The 15,366-nt window shown below is 44.7% G+C and overlaps 2 protein-coding genes, 2 long non-coding RNA genes and 1 pseudogene across 5 annotated transcripts in view; 3 read left to right on the top strand and 2 right to left on the bottom strand.

The window, feature by feature from the left end:
- The window catches only part of LOC144697287 (uncharacterized), a 685,032-nt gene that overhangs the window by 315,951 nt on the left and 353,715 nt on the right, over positions 1-15,366 (top strand). The gene's annotated exons all lie outside the window — the stretch shown is intronic.
- The window catches only part of LOC144697957 (uncharacterized), a 375,283-nt pseudogene that overhangs the window by 9,270 nt on the left and 350,647 nt on the right, over positions 1-15,366 (bottom strand). The window contains exon 3 of the transcript XR_013580441.1: positions 5,905-6,037. The product of XR_013580441.1 is annotated as an uncharacterized LOC144697957 (transcript). The remainder of the gene's footprint in view (positions 1-5,904; positions 6,038-15,366) is intronic.
- LOC144697292 (uncharacterized) overlaps positions 1-15,366 on the top strand; it is a 318,255-nt gene that overhangs the window by 109,583 nt on the left and 193,306 nt on the right. The window lies entirely within an intron of this gene.
- Positions 1-15,366, bottom strand: part of LOC144697369 (uncharacterized) — a 240,069-nt gene that overhangs the window by 125,880 nt on the left and 98,823 nt on the right. The window lies entirely within an intron of this gene.
- Positions 1-15,366, top strand: part of LOC144697361 (uncharacterized) — a 392,999-nt gene that overhangs the window by 343,804 nt on the left and 33,829 nt on the right. The window lies entirely within an intron of this gene.

Genomic DNA, 15,366 nt, shown 5'->3' with positions numbered 1-15,366 from the left:
CCCGAACCCTAAATTTAAACCTAACCCTCACTTAATCCTAAGCCTAACCCTAACCCTAAACCAAACCATATCCCTAAGTCTAACCCTCAACCTAACCATAAACCTAACACTAACCCTAAACCTAACCATAACACTAAACTTAACCCTAAACCTAACCATAGCCCTAAACCTAACACTCAACCTAACCATAACCCTAAACCTAACCATAGCTCTAACCCTGAACCTATCCAGAATCCTAAACTTATCCATAACCCTAAACCTAACCGTGAACCTAACCATAGCTCTAACCCTGAATCTATCCAGAATCCTAAACTTATCCATAACCCTAAACCTAACCGTGAACCTAACCATAGCCATAAATTTAACCATAAACCTAAACCTAGCCCTAACCCTAACCTTAAACCGAACTATCACCCTAAAGCTAACCCTAAAACTAAACCTAAAACTAATCATAACCCTAACCCTAACGCTAAACCAAACCATAACCCTAAACATAAGCCGAAACCTAACACTAACTCTAAAACTAATCATAGCCCTAAACCTAACACTAACACTAACCCTAAACCTAAACCTAACCTAGAACCTAACCATAAGCCAAACGGTAACCCTAAACCTAAACCTAACCTTGAACCTACCCATAACCCTAACGGTAACCATAACTCTAAACCTAACGCTAAACCTAACCATAACCCTAAACCTAACCATAGTCCTAACCCTAACCATAACCCTAAACTTAAACCTAACCTGAACTTAACACTAAACCTAACCTTAGGATGTGGTGCTGAAAGTGAACTGTTTTATTGGAAAATAATTTCAGCTGAGAGTACCTGAATGAATGAGGAGAGATCACAAACAGCGGTTCATAAAGAGACACTGCTCACCCAGCAAATCAGCAGTCCCAACTTATCCCACATCAAGGACATGACACAGGGTGTTCAATCCAAAGCTGATTAATTCCACTAACATTCAGAACATTAAATTCCAGCTCAGTTACAGGGGTTATTAACATGAGCCGAAATAAACCCCAACGGTCATGGTTTGCTCCTGGATTTGGAAAACAGCAGCAATAACAGCAGAATCCTTCTCCTTCTCTAACTATAAATCTGTGCCCCCCTCACACTCCTTCCTACCTATTCATTGTAACCCTACTATCCTCCTCCTGCTTTTTCCCCAGTTCTCCTCCCTTTAAGGTGCTGACTCTCGGGTTCAGTTTCACACTCACCTATTGCCCTCCCCAATATGTCACCCAGGTGTCTAAATTTTTACACCTGAAGTTAACAAACTGCGTTGCTAAGACGACGTCACAATCAAATCCAGTGACTATCCCTATGTACTTTGTGACAGGGCGGGGTCACTGCACCCCGCCACCCCCACTTTCCATCCCAGTCCCAGGAGTTTGGGGACTTGGCCCCGGGTGAGTAATGGCGGCAGAAGCTCCCACAATCCCACGCGCTTGTCAAACCGCTCTATCCGCCGCGCTGGCGGGCGGCCCATGAATGCGCATGTTCGAGGGAGAAGGGCAGCTGCGCATGTCCGAGGGAGAGGGGAAGCTGCGCATGTCCGAGGGAGAGGGGAAGCTGCGCATGTGCAGAGGGTGGATTTTTTTTTGCCCATTGACCAACCCCTCATCCGTCACGAGGGTCAAAGTGTCTCCGGCGCCCACGGCGGCTTCCGCTGCTTCATTGGCCTCATACTGGAGATTGACCAATGGGAAGAGTTGGAGGACCGGAAGGACTCTGGTCCTCCAGTCAATCAGTGCGCGGGCTTTGTGTGAATGCCAGCTGATTTTCACCCCTCTCCTAATATTATTCAGTTCTGTTGAAGGGTCATGAGAACTCGAAACGCCAACTTTTTTCTTCTCCGCCGATGCTGCCAGACCTGCTGAGTTTTTCCAGGTATTTCTGTTTTTGTTTTGGTTTTCCAGCATCCGCAGTTTTTTGTTTTTATCTTTGTGTGAATGAAGTTTGAGCTTCACACAGACTAAATTCCAGGATTCGGATCTTCGCTAAAAACAAATCAATTCTTCCGTGGGCCATATCCTGTCAACGTACTGAGTTTTATTAAAATCCGTCCGTTAGTTTGTGAGATAAATTGTTTACAGACAAACAGAATAACAGGGATGAAAATTACCTCCGCCCATCTTCAGTGGCAGAGATACTTTCAGTACATTGAGCAGCCCCGATGTCTATTCTCAGCCAGCATTGCACAGGGGGAAAAGGGCTGGATTTTCAGACCACCAAGTCAAGGCACCCTCTTTAAATGGCCACTTCCTACAATGGATTCAGTGGCTTCTGAAGGGAAGCAGCCTCGGTCTACACTGGGAGTTCCTGCCCCCCAGTCAGCTGGCTCATGCTGGCTCCTGCTCCTGCTGGACAAACTGCCTGTGAAGATAGGAGTGTGTCAGTATAAAATGAAACCTGCATTTATATAGCGCTTTTCACTACCCTAGGGCATCTCAATACATTTCACTGCCAATGAAGCTCTTTCTGAAGTATAGACACGATAGGAAACGTGCCAATTTGTGCACAGCAAGATCCCACAGACTGCAATGTGATGATGACCAGATCATGTTTTTACTGCTGTTGGTTGAGGTATAAATATTGGGCACCAGGACACCGGGGGTGAACTCCTCCCCCTCCTGCTCTCCTTCCAATTGTGACCATTCAGTCTTGTACATCCACCTGAGAGGGCAGACGGGGCCCTCGGTTAATCTCTCACTCGAAAGACGGTCCCTCCGACAGGACGGCTCCCCCTCAGTACTGGCACTGAGAGTATGGGCCCTGGATTATGGGGGCTCGAGTCTGTGGATTGGGGACTCGAACCCCCCACCTCCTGACTCAGAGGCAAGAGTGCTATCCACCGTCATGCCGTGTTGAATAGAATCAGCGAGCTGGTGTTCTAGAATCATGAAATGGTTACAACACTGAAGGAGGCCATTCAGCCCATTGTGTCTGTTCCAGCTCTCTGCAACAGCAACTTACCCAGAGCCACAACCCCACCTTTTCTCCAGAACCCTGCCAATTTCTCCTCTTCAGATAATGATCCAATTCTCTGTTGAAAACCATGACTGAATCTGGCTCCAAGTCTCTTCACTCCTGGTACCATTCTCGTCAATCTCCTCTGCACCCTAAGAACTTCACATTTTCTCAAAGTGTGGGGCCCAGATATCAAGTTCCATTCTAGAGGGATAGAATTGAAAAGCAGGGAGGTTATGTTCAACTTGTTTTGAACCATGGTTAGACTACACTGGGAGTACTGTCAACATTTGTCATCTCTATTTAGAAAAAGGAAATAGAGGCACTGGAGAAGGGGCAACAAAGATTCACAAGAATAATACCAGAACTGACAGCATTTAACCCTCAGGAAAGGCTGGGGCTGCTTTTCTCTAGAAAAGAGAAGACTGAAGGGTAACCTGATGGAAGTCTTTAAGATTATGAAGGGTTTCAATCACCCAATAGGGATTTCATGAGAAACCTCTTTGCCCAGCGAGTGGTGAGAATGTGGAACTCACTACCACAATGAGTGGTTGAGGTGAATAGCATGAATACATTTAAGGGGAAGCTAGATACATACATGAGGGAGAAAGGAATAGAAGGATATGCTGATGGGGGAGATGAAGAGGGGTGGGTGGAGGCTCATGTGGAGCATAAATACTGACAGAGACCAATTGAGCCCACTGGCCTGGCCCTGTGCTGCGGACTCAATGGAACAGAGACAAATGTATTTATTTTAGATCTACCTGTAGTGGCATAAAAAACACTATTTATTGTCCAGGATAAAACAAATGTCCTTCGTCAGCTTTTGTGGATCATTCCAGTGGAAATGTGCACTTCCGGACTGTAAGGATCCCGATTGGGACTGTCAATGTTTCAAGAGAAATCCAAACCCAGTAATTAACTGAAAGAACTACACCACAAGATTCCACGCCTGACACAAACTTTCATGTAAATTTTTTAAAAAGAAACTAAGCTAACCGAACACTATATTGTGTAATTACTTCTGTTGTATAGTCTGTTTTACATTTTAGTTCCACCCAAGAGTTCCCTATGAGATCCTTAAGGTTCATTTACCTTTCCTGGCACAAACCTAAAAATATGCCACAGCCCGCTGGAATTCACTTTGATTTCTCCTCAGTGTTCCAGCTACTCTTTGAGGTCCAAGGATCCCTCGGCATCTTTCCATGAGCTTTTGGCTAATTGACCCTCCAACCATTCTTTAAGGCCTCACGAATGTGGGTTCCTCTGTTCAAGATTGAGCCTCACTGCCTTCTGACCCTGACTTTGGACAGTCTGACTGCTTTTCTCAGCCTGCGCCCATAGCTTCTTCACTGCTCTTTCCAAGCTAAATGTTCAAGCTGACTGCTTTCTGCTTCACGACGGGAATGTGGAACTTGAAACACAAGCAGATCAGCTATGACCATATTGAAAGGCAAAGCAGGCTCGAGGAGCTGGGTGGCCGACTTCTGCTCCGATTTCGTACGCACGGAAGACTTTCACCGGGAAGGTCACTGTAGTTTTCCTCCTCTAGCTCCAAGCTAGGCAGATCTTTCAGCTTCTTTCCCCCTCAACAATTCCAAATTAGCTGCAAACGGCACAATCAATTTTGTAACTGCTTTCTGTGAGAAACACCCAGATAGATTCAACAAGAGTCTGATGTGGGCAAATGTGGAATCGTTCATTTTGGCAGGAAGGATAAAAAAGAAGCTTTTTATCTAAATGGTGAAAGATTGCAGAGCTCTGAGATTCAGAGGGATCTGGGTGTCCTAGTGCATGAATCACAAAAGGTTAGTCTGCAGGTACAACAGGTAATTAGGAATGCTAATAGAATGTTATTATTTATTGCGAGGGGAATTGAATGCCAAATTAGTAAGATTATGCTTTAGTTTTACATGGTATTGGTGAGACCACATCTGGAGTACTGTGTACAGTGCTCATCTCCTTATTTAAAGAAAGGTGTAAATGCATTAGAAGCAGTTCAGAGAAGGTTTACTCAGCTAATACCAGGAATGGGTGGGTTGTCTTATCGGTAAAGACTGGGCAAGCTGGGCTTGTATCCACTGGAGTTTGGAAGGGTAAGAGGTGACTTACTTGAAACTTGAAGATCCTGAGGGGTCTTGACAGGGTGCATGTGGAGAGGATGTTTCCTCTTGTGGGAGAATCAAGTACTAGGGGTCACAGTTTAAAAATAAGGGATCGCTCAATTAAGACAGAGATGAAGAGACATTTTTTCTCTCAGAGGGTTGAGAGTCTTTGGAACTCTCTTCCTCAAAAGGCAGTGGAGGCAGAGTCATTGAATATTTTTAAGGCAGAGCTAGATAGATTCTTATTAACAAGGGGGTGAAAGGTTATCGGGGATAGTCAGGAGCATGGCGTTGAGGTTACATTCAGATCAGCCATGATCTTATTGAATAGTGGAGCAGGCTTGAGGGGCCGAGTGGTCTACTCCTGCTCCTAATTCCTATGTTCGTATATGTTCATAAGATCCTTCTAAACCCCACAGTCCATCTCCATGGCAACATGGCATTCTTTGGGACGTTCCAAACAGAAATGAAAGGTAAACCTTTTACCTTAAAAACACCCTTTGCTTCGGTGATCCATATAAAATTTGAAACTACATTTTCTGAACAAAGCTCAAAAAACATCAGCAGCTTGGAAAGAAAGTCGTGAGACCAGCCAGCCCAACAGAAAGAAAACCTCCGACCCTCCCACTTCACCAACTGTCAGAATGAACATGTTTCAGTCCTAGATATGACTAACAACAGCAATAACAGCAGAATCCAATCCCTGTAAATCACTTGTGAACTCGCTGGTGTCTCAGTAGGTGGGATGACTGAGTGAATCCCTTCCCTCACTCAGAGCAGGTGAACCGCCTTCCTCTGGTGTGAACTCGCTGGTGCATCAGCACGTTGGATGAATCACTGAATCCCTTCCCACACTCGAAGCAGATGAATGGCCTCTCCCCCGTGTGAACTCGCTGGTGTGTCCGTAGCGAGGATGAATGAGTGAATCCCTTCCCACACACAGAGCAGGTGAATGGCCTCTTCCCGCTGTGATTGCGTCGATGAATCTCCAGTTCAGATGGGGATTTGAATCCCGTCCCACAGTCCCCACATTTCCAAGTGTTCTCCATGGTTCAGTTAGCCTCGTGTCTTCATGCGGGAGATTGACCAATGGTAAGAGTTGGAGGACCGGAAGGGCTCTGGTCTTCCAGCCAATCGGAGCGCGGGCTCGGTGTGAATGAAGATTGAGCTTCACACAGACTAAAACGTCTTCCTGTGTCCAACATCTGTGAGTAAGACATTTTCTTTTCTCCCCCTTTCCATCTCTTTTCTCATTCTGGGGGCAAATTGTTGACTTGCAGGAACTGAAGGGAAAGGAAGTGAATCCAGGGAGGGTGCAGACTCTGGAAATGTTGGCCTAGGTCTCTCTATCTCTCTCTTAAAGACATTGACATTAAAAGACTAATAAGGAGGGAAAAAATAGAGTATGAGGGAATGCTAGCCAGAAATATAAAACCAGAAAGCACGAGTTTTTAAAAATAAATATTTAAAAATAAAAAGAGTTAACAAAGTGAGCGTTGTTCATATGGAAAGTGAGTCTGGGGAATTGATAATGGAAAACAAGGAGATGGCAGATGAATTGAACAGGTATTTTGCATCAGTTTTCACTAAAGAGGACACAAGTAACATCTCAGAAGCAGTTATAAACCAATAAATGGAAGCCGAGAAGGAAATCAGGATAATTACAAGTGGTACTGAGTAAATTGTCGGATATGTTCAGGAAGAAGAAAGGTGGGGCTTGATGAAGTAAAGTGGGAGGAGTCTCGTGTACAGTATAAATGAGATGGACTGAATGGACTAATTCTGTGCTGTACATTGTGTGTGAAGAACTTGTATCATACAACATCTTCCACCCCCTCAGCATTTCAACATTTTTTAAACTTACTTTGAGATGAGGTGTTTTGAACATATAAACGACTCCCAAGTTTAGGTTCGGGATCTTACTGCATAAACAGTCACACTTATAAATATAGAGATAACTGAGAATCAGAGGATAGTGGCTAAAGATCAGGAAATGGTCAAATTCAAACCTGCCCAGAACGCAGCAGGACGGGCTGAGCATAAGGACACTGATCTAAAAGGGGCTCGGGTATGCACAGACTCTAATCTAATGAGGTTTGCGTACACACAGACCCCAAGCTAAAGAGGTTGGCCTGTACACAAACCCTGAACTGTAGAGGTTTGCACACAGACTCTGAGGGAAAGAGGTTTGCATACACACAGATCTTGATCTGAAAGGGGTTTCATACACCCAGACCCTGAGCAAAATAGTTCCAAGTCAGGATGGTGTGTCACTCAGAGGGGAACTTACAGGTGGTGAGCTTCCCATATGTCTGCTGCCCTTGTCATCCTAGGTAGTAGAGATCGTGGGTTTGAAAGGTGCTGTCGAAGGAAACTTGGTGAGTTCCTGCAGTGCATTTTGTGCAGTCCTGCAGTACACACTGCTGCCACTGTACGTTGGTGGTGTGCAAGGTGTGAATATTTCGGTTGATGGATGGGGTGCCAATCAAGTGGGCTGCTTTGTCCTGGATGAAACAGGCTCTCCAGTTCGAAAATGACTGGCTGATAAATAATAATTGTTTTAGGAAAGGACTGCAACCCAGTAAATATAAATAATTTCAGACCGTTTGCTCTTCAAAGTTACACTGGAACAAACCACATGAGATGTTTGTAGTTGAATTGAATGTCTTGGCTCCTCAGACACTTGACTGACAAGAGGCAGTGATTGGACAATAGCTGGAAACAATGAGCTGAAATGTTCTTCTGTGAGAGAAACTGTTTCTCTTTAGCCTGGAATTGACTATGTCAGTGTTAAAGGCAATACCAGGATTACATTGAATATACAGCACAGAAACAGGCCATTCAGCCCACCCAATCCATGCCAGCTTCCATTTAAATGTATCTATGTTATTCACCTCCACCACTCCCTGTGGTAGCGAGTTTCACATTCTCACCACTCTCTGGTAAAGAAGTTTCTCATGAATTCCTGATTAGATTTATCACTATCTCATGCTGATGGCCTCTAGTTTTGCTCGTCCCCCTACAACTGGAAACATTCTCTGAGTCAAAACTTTTCCTAATCTTAAAAGCCTCCATTAGCCCTCAGCCTTGCCTTTCCAAGAGAGAAGTGACCCAACCTATTCATCTTCTCCTGATACGTTAAACTTTTCAGAGTGAAAATCTGAAGACAAAAATGCTTTGTTCACACTTGAACTCAGCACAGTGAGAGAGCAGGGACAGAGTCATAAGGGAGCCTGAGAAGAGGAGATTCACTGAGAATGGCTGGGCTGGGCTATGCTGTGAGAATGAGATGGCTGATCAAACTGTTCAGGATATGGCTCTTGGAGTTGGGGGGCAGTGAGGGAGTTCAAGTGGCAGCCTTCAATAAAGCAACAACCTGTATTTATACAGCATCTTTAATGTAACAAAATGTAACAAAACGTCCTGTTTCTGTGCTGTATTTTCAATGTAATTGAACCCGGCATTGCCTTCAATTCTGACATCATCCATCGTGGGTTCAAGGTCAAGGTCCCAAGGAGCATTTCGAAACAGATATCGACAAAATTTCATAACATCAGACTAAAACTAGGGCATCCTACTCCCTGTTTTTGTTCGTTCATGGGATGTGGAAGGCTCATTCCAAAATTCCCTTGTTCAGAGGGCATTTAGGACATTGCTGTGTGTCTGGGCCAGACCAGGTAAGGATGGCAGGTTTCTTTATGGAACCAGATGGGTTTTTGTAACCAATGGTTTCATGGCCAACATCAAACCTTAAATTCCAGGGTTTTGTTGAATTCAAATTTCACCATCTGCTGTGGTGAAATGAACCCGGGTCCCCAGAGCATTACCTGGGGTCTCTGGAATACTAGTTCAGTGACAATGCCCCTATGGATCCACCTCTCAAGCTATAAATCCCTGTGCCCCAGGCAGTCCCTCCCAATTTTGATTGTAACCATAATTCATACTACTATCTTCCTCCCGTTTTTTCCCCAATTCTCCTCCCTTGAAAGTGCTGACTCTCGGGTTCAGTTTCACACTCACCTCCCCAATATGTCATAAAAACAAAAAGCTACTGCGGATGCTGGAAATCCAAAACAAAAACAGAATTACCTGGAAAAACTCAGCAGATCTGGCAGCATCGGTGGAGAAGAAAAGAGTCGACGTTTCGAGTCCACATGACCCTTCAACAGAACCCCAATATGTCACCCAGGTGTCTAAAGCTTTGAAGTTAACAAACTGTTTTGGTAAGGGGGCGTCACAATCAAATCCAGTGACTACTCACATGTACTTTGTGTCAGGGTGGGGTCCACTGCGCCCACAACCCTCACTTTCCATTCCAGTTCCAAAGTTTAAAGACTGGGCTCCGGATGAGTAATGGCGGCCGTAGCTCCCACAACCCCCCGCGCTGGGGAAACCGCTCTACCCGCCGCACGGGCGGGCGGCCCATGACTGCGCATGTCCGAGGGCGAGGGGAAGCTGCGCATGTGCGGAGAATGGCGTTGCCATTGGACAGCCACTCCATTCATCTTGGGGTCAGAGTGGGACCCGCAATTGCAAAGGTTTCTGTGGCTCCATTGTCTTTATGCGGGAGATTGACCAATGGCCTGAATTGGAGGACCGGAAGGACTCATGTCCTCCAGCCAATCAGATTTGTGTGAATGAAAATTGAGCTTCACACAGACTATAACTTCCTCCTGTGTCCAACATCTGTGAGTAAAACACTTTCTTTTCTCCCCCTTTCCATTTCTTTTCTCATTCTGGGGGGAAATTGTTGACTTGCAGGAACTGAAGGGAAAGGAAGTGAATCCAGGGAGGGTGCAGACTCTGGAAAGGTTCGCCCAGGTCTCTCTCTCTCTTAAAGACATTGACATCCTTTGCTCCCTCAGCTTGACACATTTATTTGGCTGGATGAAAGGATGGTCTCTTTCCTAATGTTCACAATTAAAGGGGTGGTTTCCCCAGGAGATGGCTGACGTTTAAGGGGGAAGTAAATGAATATAGGTCAGAGATATGTCTAGTGTTGTTATTTGGTACATGTTAGATATGTTATTTATGGTTCTGTAATAAAGTGCATTGATTGTTATTTGTAGTCTTCTAATATATTACTGTAGCTGCGTTACATATTTCCAGTCATAGTCATTGCAGCTCAGAAGAAGTCCATGTGGGAACTTGAGTCCATGCCGATTCCCTGCAGAGCAATCCAGTCAGACCCATTCCCCCACTATATCCCCGTTCACCTGCAAGTTTATTTGCTTCAAGTGCCCACTCAATTCTCTGATTCCACCACCCTCGTAGGGAGCGGGTTCCAGGTCATGATCATTTGCTTCCTAAACAATGTTCTTCCTTGCATTGCCTGCATCTTAAACCAGTGAAACAGTCCTGTAGATTACACCCATTTTAAGACCAGTGATACAGCCATTATTTCCATTCGGTGGGCAACTGAAAGAAGAGAAGAAAGAATGTCCTATAGAAACTAGAATTGTGTGTTCTGAATTTCTATCCTGCACTGACAGTGATGACTTTTGTAAACTCCTTTTACAGGAAATTGGAAGCTGAGGATTTGCAGACAGAAATCTCAAACCAAATGTCAGGCCAGAACCTGACAGTCACTCGATTTAGCAGGACTGAAATATCATTGACTTTTGTTTCTAGAAAGAGAAAGGTTTGTCTGCTTCAAAAGGTTTTAAACATTAGTATGACTGGAAAAGCACCGAGACACACACACCCGAGTGAGAGTGTTCCAGTGCAGTGACCGTTGAAAGAGCCTTAACCAGTTACACAGCCTGAGAAACACATCACACCATTCACAGCGGGGAGAGACTGTACACGTGTTCTGTGTGTGTGGACCGGGCATCAACTGATCATCAAACCTGCAGAGTCACAAGGACACCTGCAGCTTGGAGAAACCGTGGAAATGCGGGGACTGTGGGAAAGGATTCCGGTTCCCATCTGCGCTGGAAACTCATCGACGCAGTCACACCGGGGAGAGGCCGTTCACCAACTCTGTGTGTGGGAAGGGATTCAGTCAAATATCCCACCTGCAGACACACCAACGAGTTCACACTGGGGAGAGGCCATTCACCTGCTCCGTGTGTGGAAAGCGATTAAAACACTCATCGAATCTTCTGCAAACCAGCGGGTTCACACTGGAGAGAGGCCATTTACCTGCTCTGAGTGTGGGAAGGGATTCTGTGCTTCATCCAATCTGCTGACCCACCAGCGAATTCACACTGGGGAGAGGCCATTCACCTGCTCCCTGTGTGGGAAGGGATTCACTCATTCACCACACTTGCTGAGACACCAGCGAGTACACAAGTGATTACAGGGGTTGGATTCTGCTATCATTACTTCTGTTGATCACATCCAGGACTGAACCATGTTCATTCTGACAATTGAAGTGGGAGGGTCAGAGGGTTTCTTTTTGCTGGAAAGGCCAGTCTCATGACTTTGCTTCCAGTGAACTGATGCTCTTTCAACCTTGTTGTGAATATATTGGTTCATATTTCATATGGATCATAGTGTTTTAAAGGGTGTTTTAAAGGTAAAATACATTTATTTGCTTTTCTGTTTGGAACTTCCCAAAGCATGCCACGTTGCCATGGAGATGGGTTGTACAGGTTAGAAGTTTCTTTTGTTTAATTTATCTGCCTGTTTCTCAGAGAAGACAGTTACAGATTTCATCTTGTCCAGGCTACAGCTCACTTCACTTTGTGTGAGGGGAAAATAAGTTGGACGATTTGCCCAGCTTTAAGCCAGAGGAGGAAATCTCCAGTGGTCCGAATGGTGTGAGGAATGGAGTTTTAAAAAAATATATATATTTTTGTGGAATATTGTGTTATTCTGTGAAGAAGGCTGGGTGTCTGTCTGTGTGTGTGTGTGTGTGTGTGTGTCTGTGTGTATGTCTGTGTCTGTGTGTGTGTGTGTGTCTGGGTGTCTGTGTGTGGGTGAGTCTGTGAATGATTTAATTAAGCTGGGCAAAATTTAATAGAAGACAGGTTGTCCGAGGGGGTTTAAAACATGAAAGGATAAAGGTGTTAGATTTGAGGTACACGTGAATAGGTTGGATCTAACATTTGCATTTTTAGATAAATTAAGTTTGTTTGAATATCAAAGGAAAGTCAGGCGCAGATAAACATGTTTGTATCTTGCAGGAGTTCCATAGGTAAACAGAAGAGGATGTATGACATTGTATTGACCCGAAAGCAGAGGAAAAAATAGAAGCACAAAAGATTTTATATTTGGAAGGATTTGAGGTTCAACGAGGTGTGAGAACAATGGAACATGAGGTGAAAGGGGGGGGGTGGGGAATGGTATTTTAGAGTTACTGTAGCTGCAGCTGGAACTGACCTGAGAGCTGTTAGCTGTAGGTTTAGGCTGGGGGAAGAGGTAGTATGAATCAGCATCCAGTCAAACCAGAGAAGTCTTGGGCTACAAGAAACAGTCCTGTTCTGAAGGCTTGGATTTCCACAGCAGAGTGGAAGGGAGTTACAGGTCATGTGGTATGCTTTTATGAAAGTTACAGCAGTTTGCCTTGGGTAATATTACTGGATTTTTATAGTTCAGCATCTATAAGTGAGTGTTGCCTGGAGGTGTTTACTTGTGGGTCTGACCAAGTAGGGAGTCTTTTGGGGGATTGTGTTGTAAGACTAATTTTAATTGTGCAACTGTAATCTTGTGTGCATAAGTTTTTGTTTATTCTTGTTAATAAAACTTTTACTTTTAATTTTTAAAATTCCAAATCTCTTACTGGACTTGTTGCTGCTGTGATCAGTACGTTTACTTTCTAATTTTCAGAATACAAAAAAAGGGTATGGCCTGTAAGCCAAGTTTCCCTCTGGGATTTGGTTTGTGCAGCAATTAACATCGGCTGTGATTGTAACAACGGTGAAAGGCAGTTAGCCTTGTGGCATAAGGCAATCAGCTTGAACCGTTAGCTTGGACAGAGCTGTGAAGAAGCTTTGGGAGCCGACTGGGAAAAAGCAGTCAGTCTGTCCAATGTCAGCTCAAGAAGGCAGTGGAATCCTCACAGAGGGAAAGAACTCTGGAAGTCTGAGTGCCGGGCTGGGAAACTGGGGAGAAATCAAAGTAAATGCCAGAGGGCTGTGGCATACCTTTGGGTTGGTCCCTAAAGAAAGTGAATGAACCATCAAGATTTCAAAAGAGAAGGGAACTGTTGGGGAGGAAGTAAAGGGAAAACTAGATTCGTAGCTTACACAGGTATGAACTATAATGTAAAGGTATAAGTGCTTACTTAGTTTAGGTTTTTGTACATACAATAAAGTTTCTTTTCGTTTAAAAGTGTGAAATTTTGTGGTGTAGTTCTTTCAGTGAATCACTGGGCATTCAGATTTCTCTTTAACACGAACAGTCCCTATCACGATGGTAACCTTCTAGTTTGGTGCCTGGAGAGGAAAGTGACCAGAAACGCTCAGTGAGAATCTCCACAGAGAGCGAAACAACAGAAGCCAGTCAGGTTCAGGAAGAGGTGAACAGATAATGGGTGTATTCAAGTTACTGAATGGGGCAGCGTGGCCTGTTTGTTGTTCTTCTTTGTCATGGGCAGTGAGTCAGAACTAGAAGCTTTTTTTTATTTTTTCACAGAATGTGAGCGTCGCTGTCAAGGCCAAAGTTTATTGCCCATCCCTAACTGTCCGTGAGAGGAGGGTGGTGAGCCAACTGTGTGTCTTGCTCATCCATTTCCGAGGGCAGTTAAGGGTCATCTACATTCCTGTGGGTCCAGAATCACATGTAGGTCAGACCAGGTAAGGGCGGCAGATTTCCTTCCCTGAAAGGCATTGGTGAACCAGATGGATAAGAGAATTCCAAAGATTCACAAGCCTCCGAGTGAAGAAATTTCTCCTCATCTCAGTCTGAAATGATCAGCCCCTTATCCTGAAGCTGTGCCCCGTGTTCTAGATTCCCCAGCCAGGAGGAAACAGCCTCTCAGTGTCCACCCTTCACACCCTGGCTCTGGCAGCAAGTTGGCTCCACCATTTGCCAATTGACCCTCCAGGACCGACGTGAGGGGGGCATGTTCTTGATGAATACGACACCCGGCTCCCTCCTAGCCGGGGGAACCGTGAGGAGCAGGAACCCCGGCTTTGCCTCCTGTGGCACTGAGGCCAGGTCTGGGTGCCCCCCCCCCCACCCCCCACCACCACCAAAGCAGATACCAGGGACCCAACATTGATCCACTTGGGGGTCTAAAAAAGTCAGAAGCATTTTCAAAAAAAATGCTGATTCTCCTTTCAATTGATGTATTTGTCACAAAGAAAAACCCAGTCAAAATCTCGTCTTGCAATTTAGTGCAGTGGCTACGTTATATATTTCCAGTTATTGAGTCATTATGGCACAGAAGGAGTCCATTCGGTAACTCCAGTCCATGCTGACTCTGTAGAGCAATCCAGTCAGTCCCATTCCCCCTCCATATCCCCGTTCCCTTGCAAGGTTATTTCCTTCAAGTGTCCATCTAATTTTCTTTTGAAATTATTCATCGGCTCCACTTCCACCAGCCTCATAGGCAGCGAGTTCCTGGTCATGACCACTCACTGCACATCCCCCTATATCTCTAACTATGCAACGAAGATGTGTATATTATACATATACTAAAGTGAAAATGTGTGTATGTTTTGTTATGATCCTTGATCAGACCCCCAAGTTTTTGGTAGGATCCAGTTAGGGACCAATAACATTTTGTTAAAGTTAACAAAGTTTGAGATTCAAGGCCTTGCTCAGAGAATAACGCCCCAAGATTCCACAGGTTTTGAACAAAAAATAAAGTTTACAAAACAAATTCAGAAAGATAAAACTATTTACATTGTCTTTTAAATGTTCTAACGTTCAGGATTAATGTGAAGTACATGTGAGTGAACGGACAAACAGACACACCACACTACAAAATACATGGCAGGTGTGACCAAGACAGAGTCCATTGATTTCTCAACAACAAAGATGTCAGTAACACTGTTAGCCAGCCAACCTCACTGAAATTCTGCCTCTCTCACGAGGGATTTCAGTCCTCATCTTCGAAGATCTAATCTTGAAATTCTTCCCGGCCTTGTGCTGTTGACTCAATGGAACAGAGACAACAGTATTCATTTTCGGCCTACCTGAAGTGGCAGATAAGGGACTATTTATTATCCAGGGTAAAATAAATGTACTTCATCAGCTTTTGTGGATCGTTTCAGTGGAAACATGCACTCCCAGGCTCAAAGAGCATCAGCCCACTGAAAGCAAATTTGTGAGACCGGCCAGTCCAGCAGAAAGAAACCCTCCGACCCTCCCACTTCACGTGTCGGAATGAACAT

The sequence above is a fragment of the Cetorhinus maximus genome, chromosome 23, assembly GCF_964194155.1.
Source record: "Cetorhinus maximus chromosome 23, sCetMax3.hap1.1, whole genome shotgun sequence".
NCBI classification, from domain to species: domain Eukaryota; kingdom Metazoa; phylum Chordata; class Chondrichthyes; order Lamniformes; family Cetorhinidae; genus Cetorhinus; species Cetorhinus maximus.
This window is presented reverse-complemented; position numbering and strand designations above follow the sequence as displayed.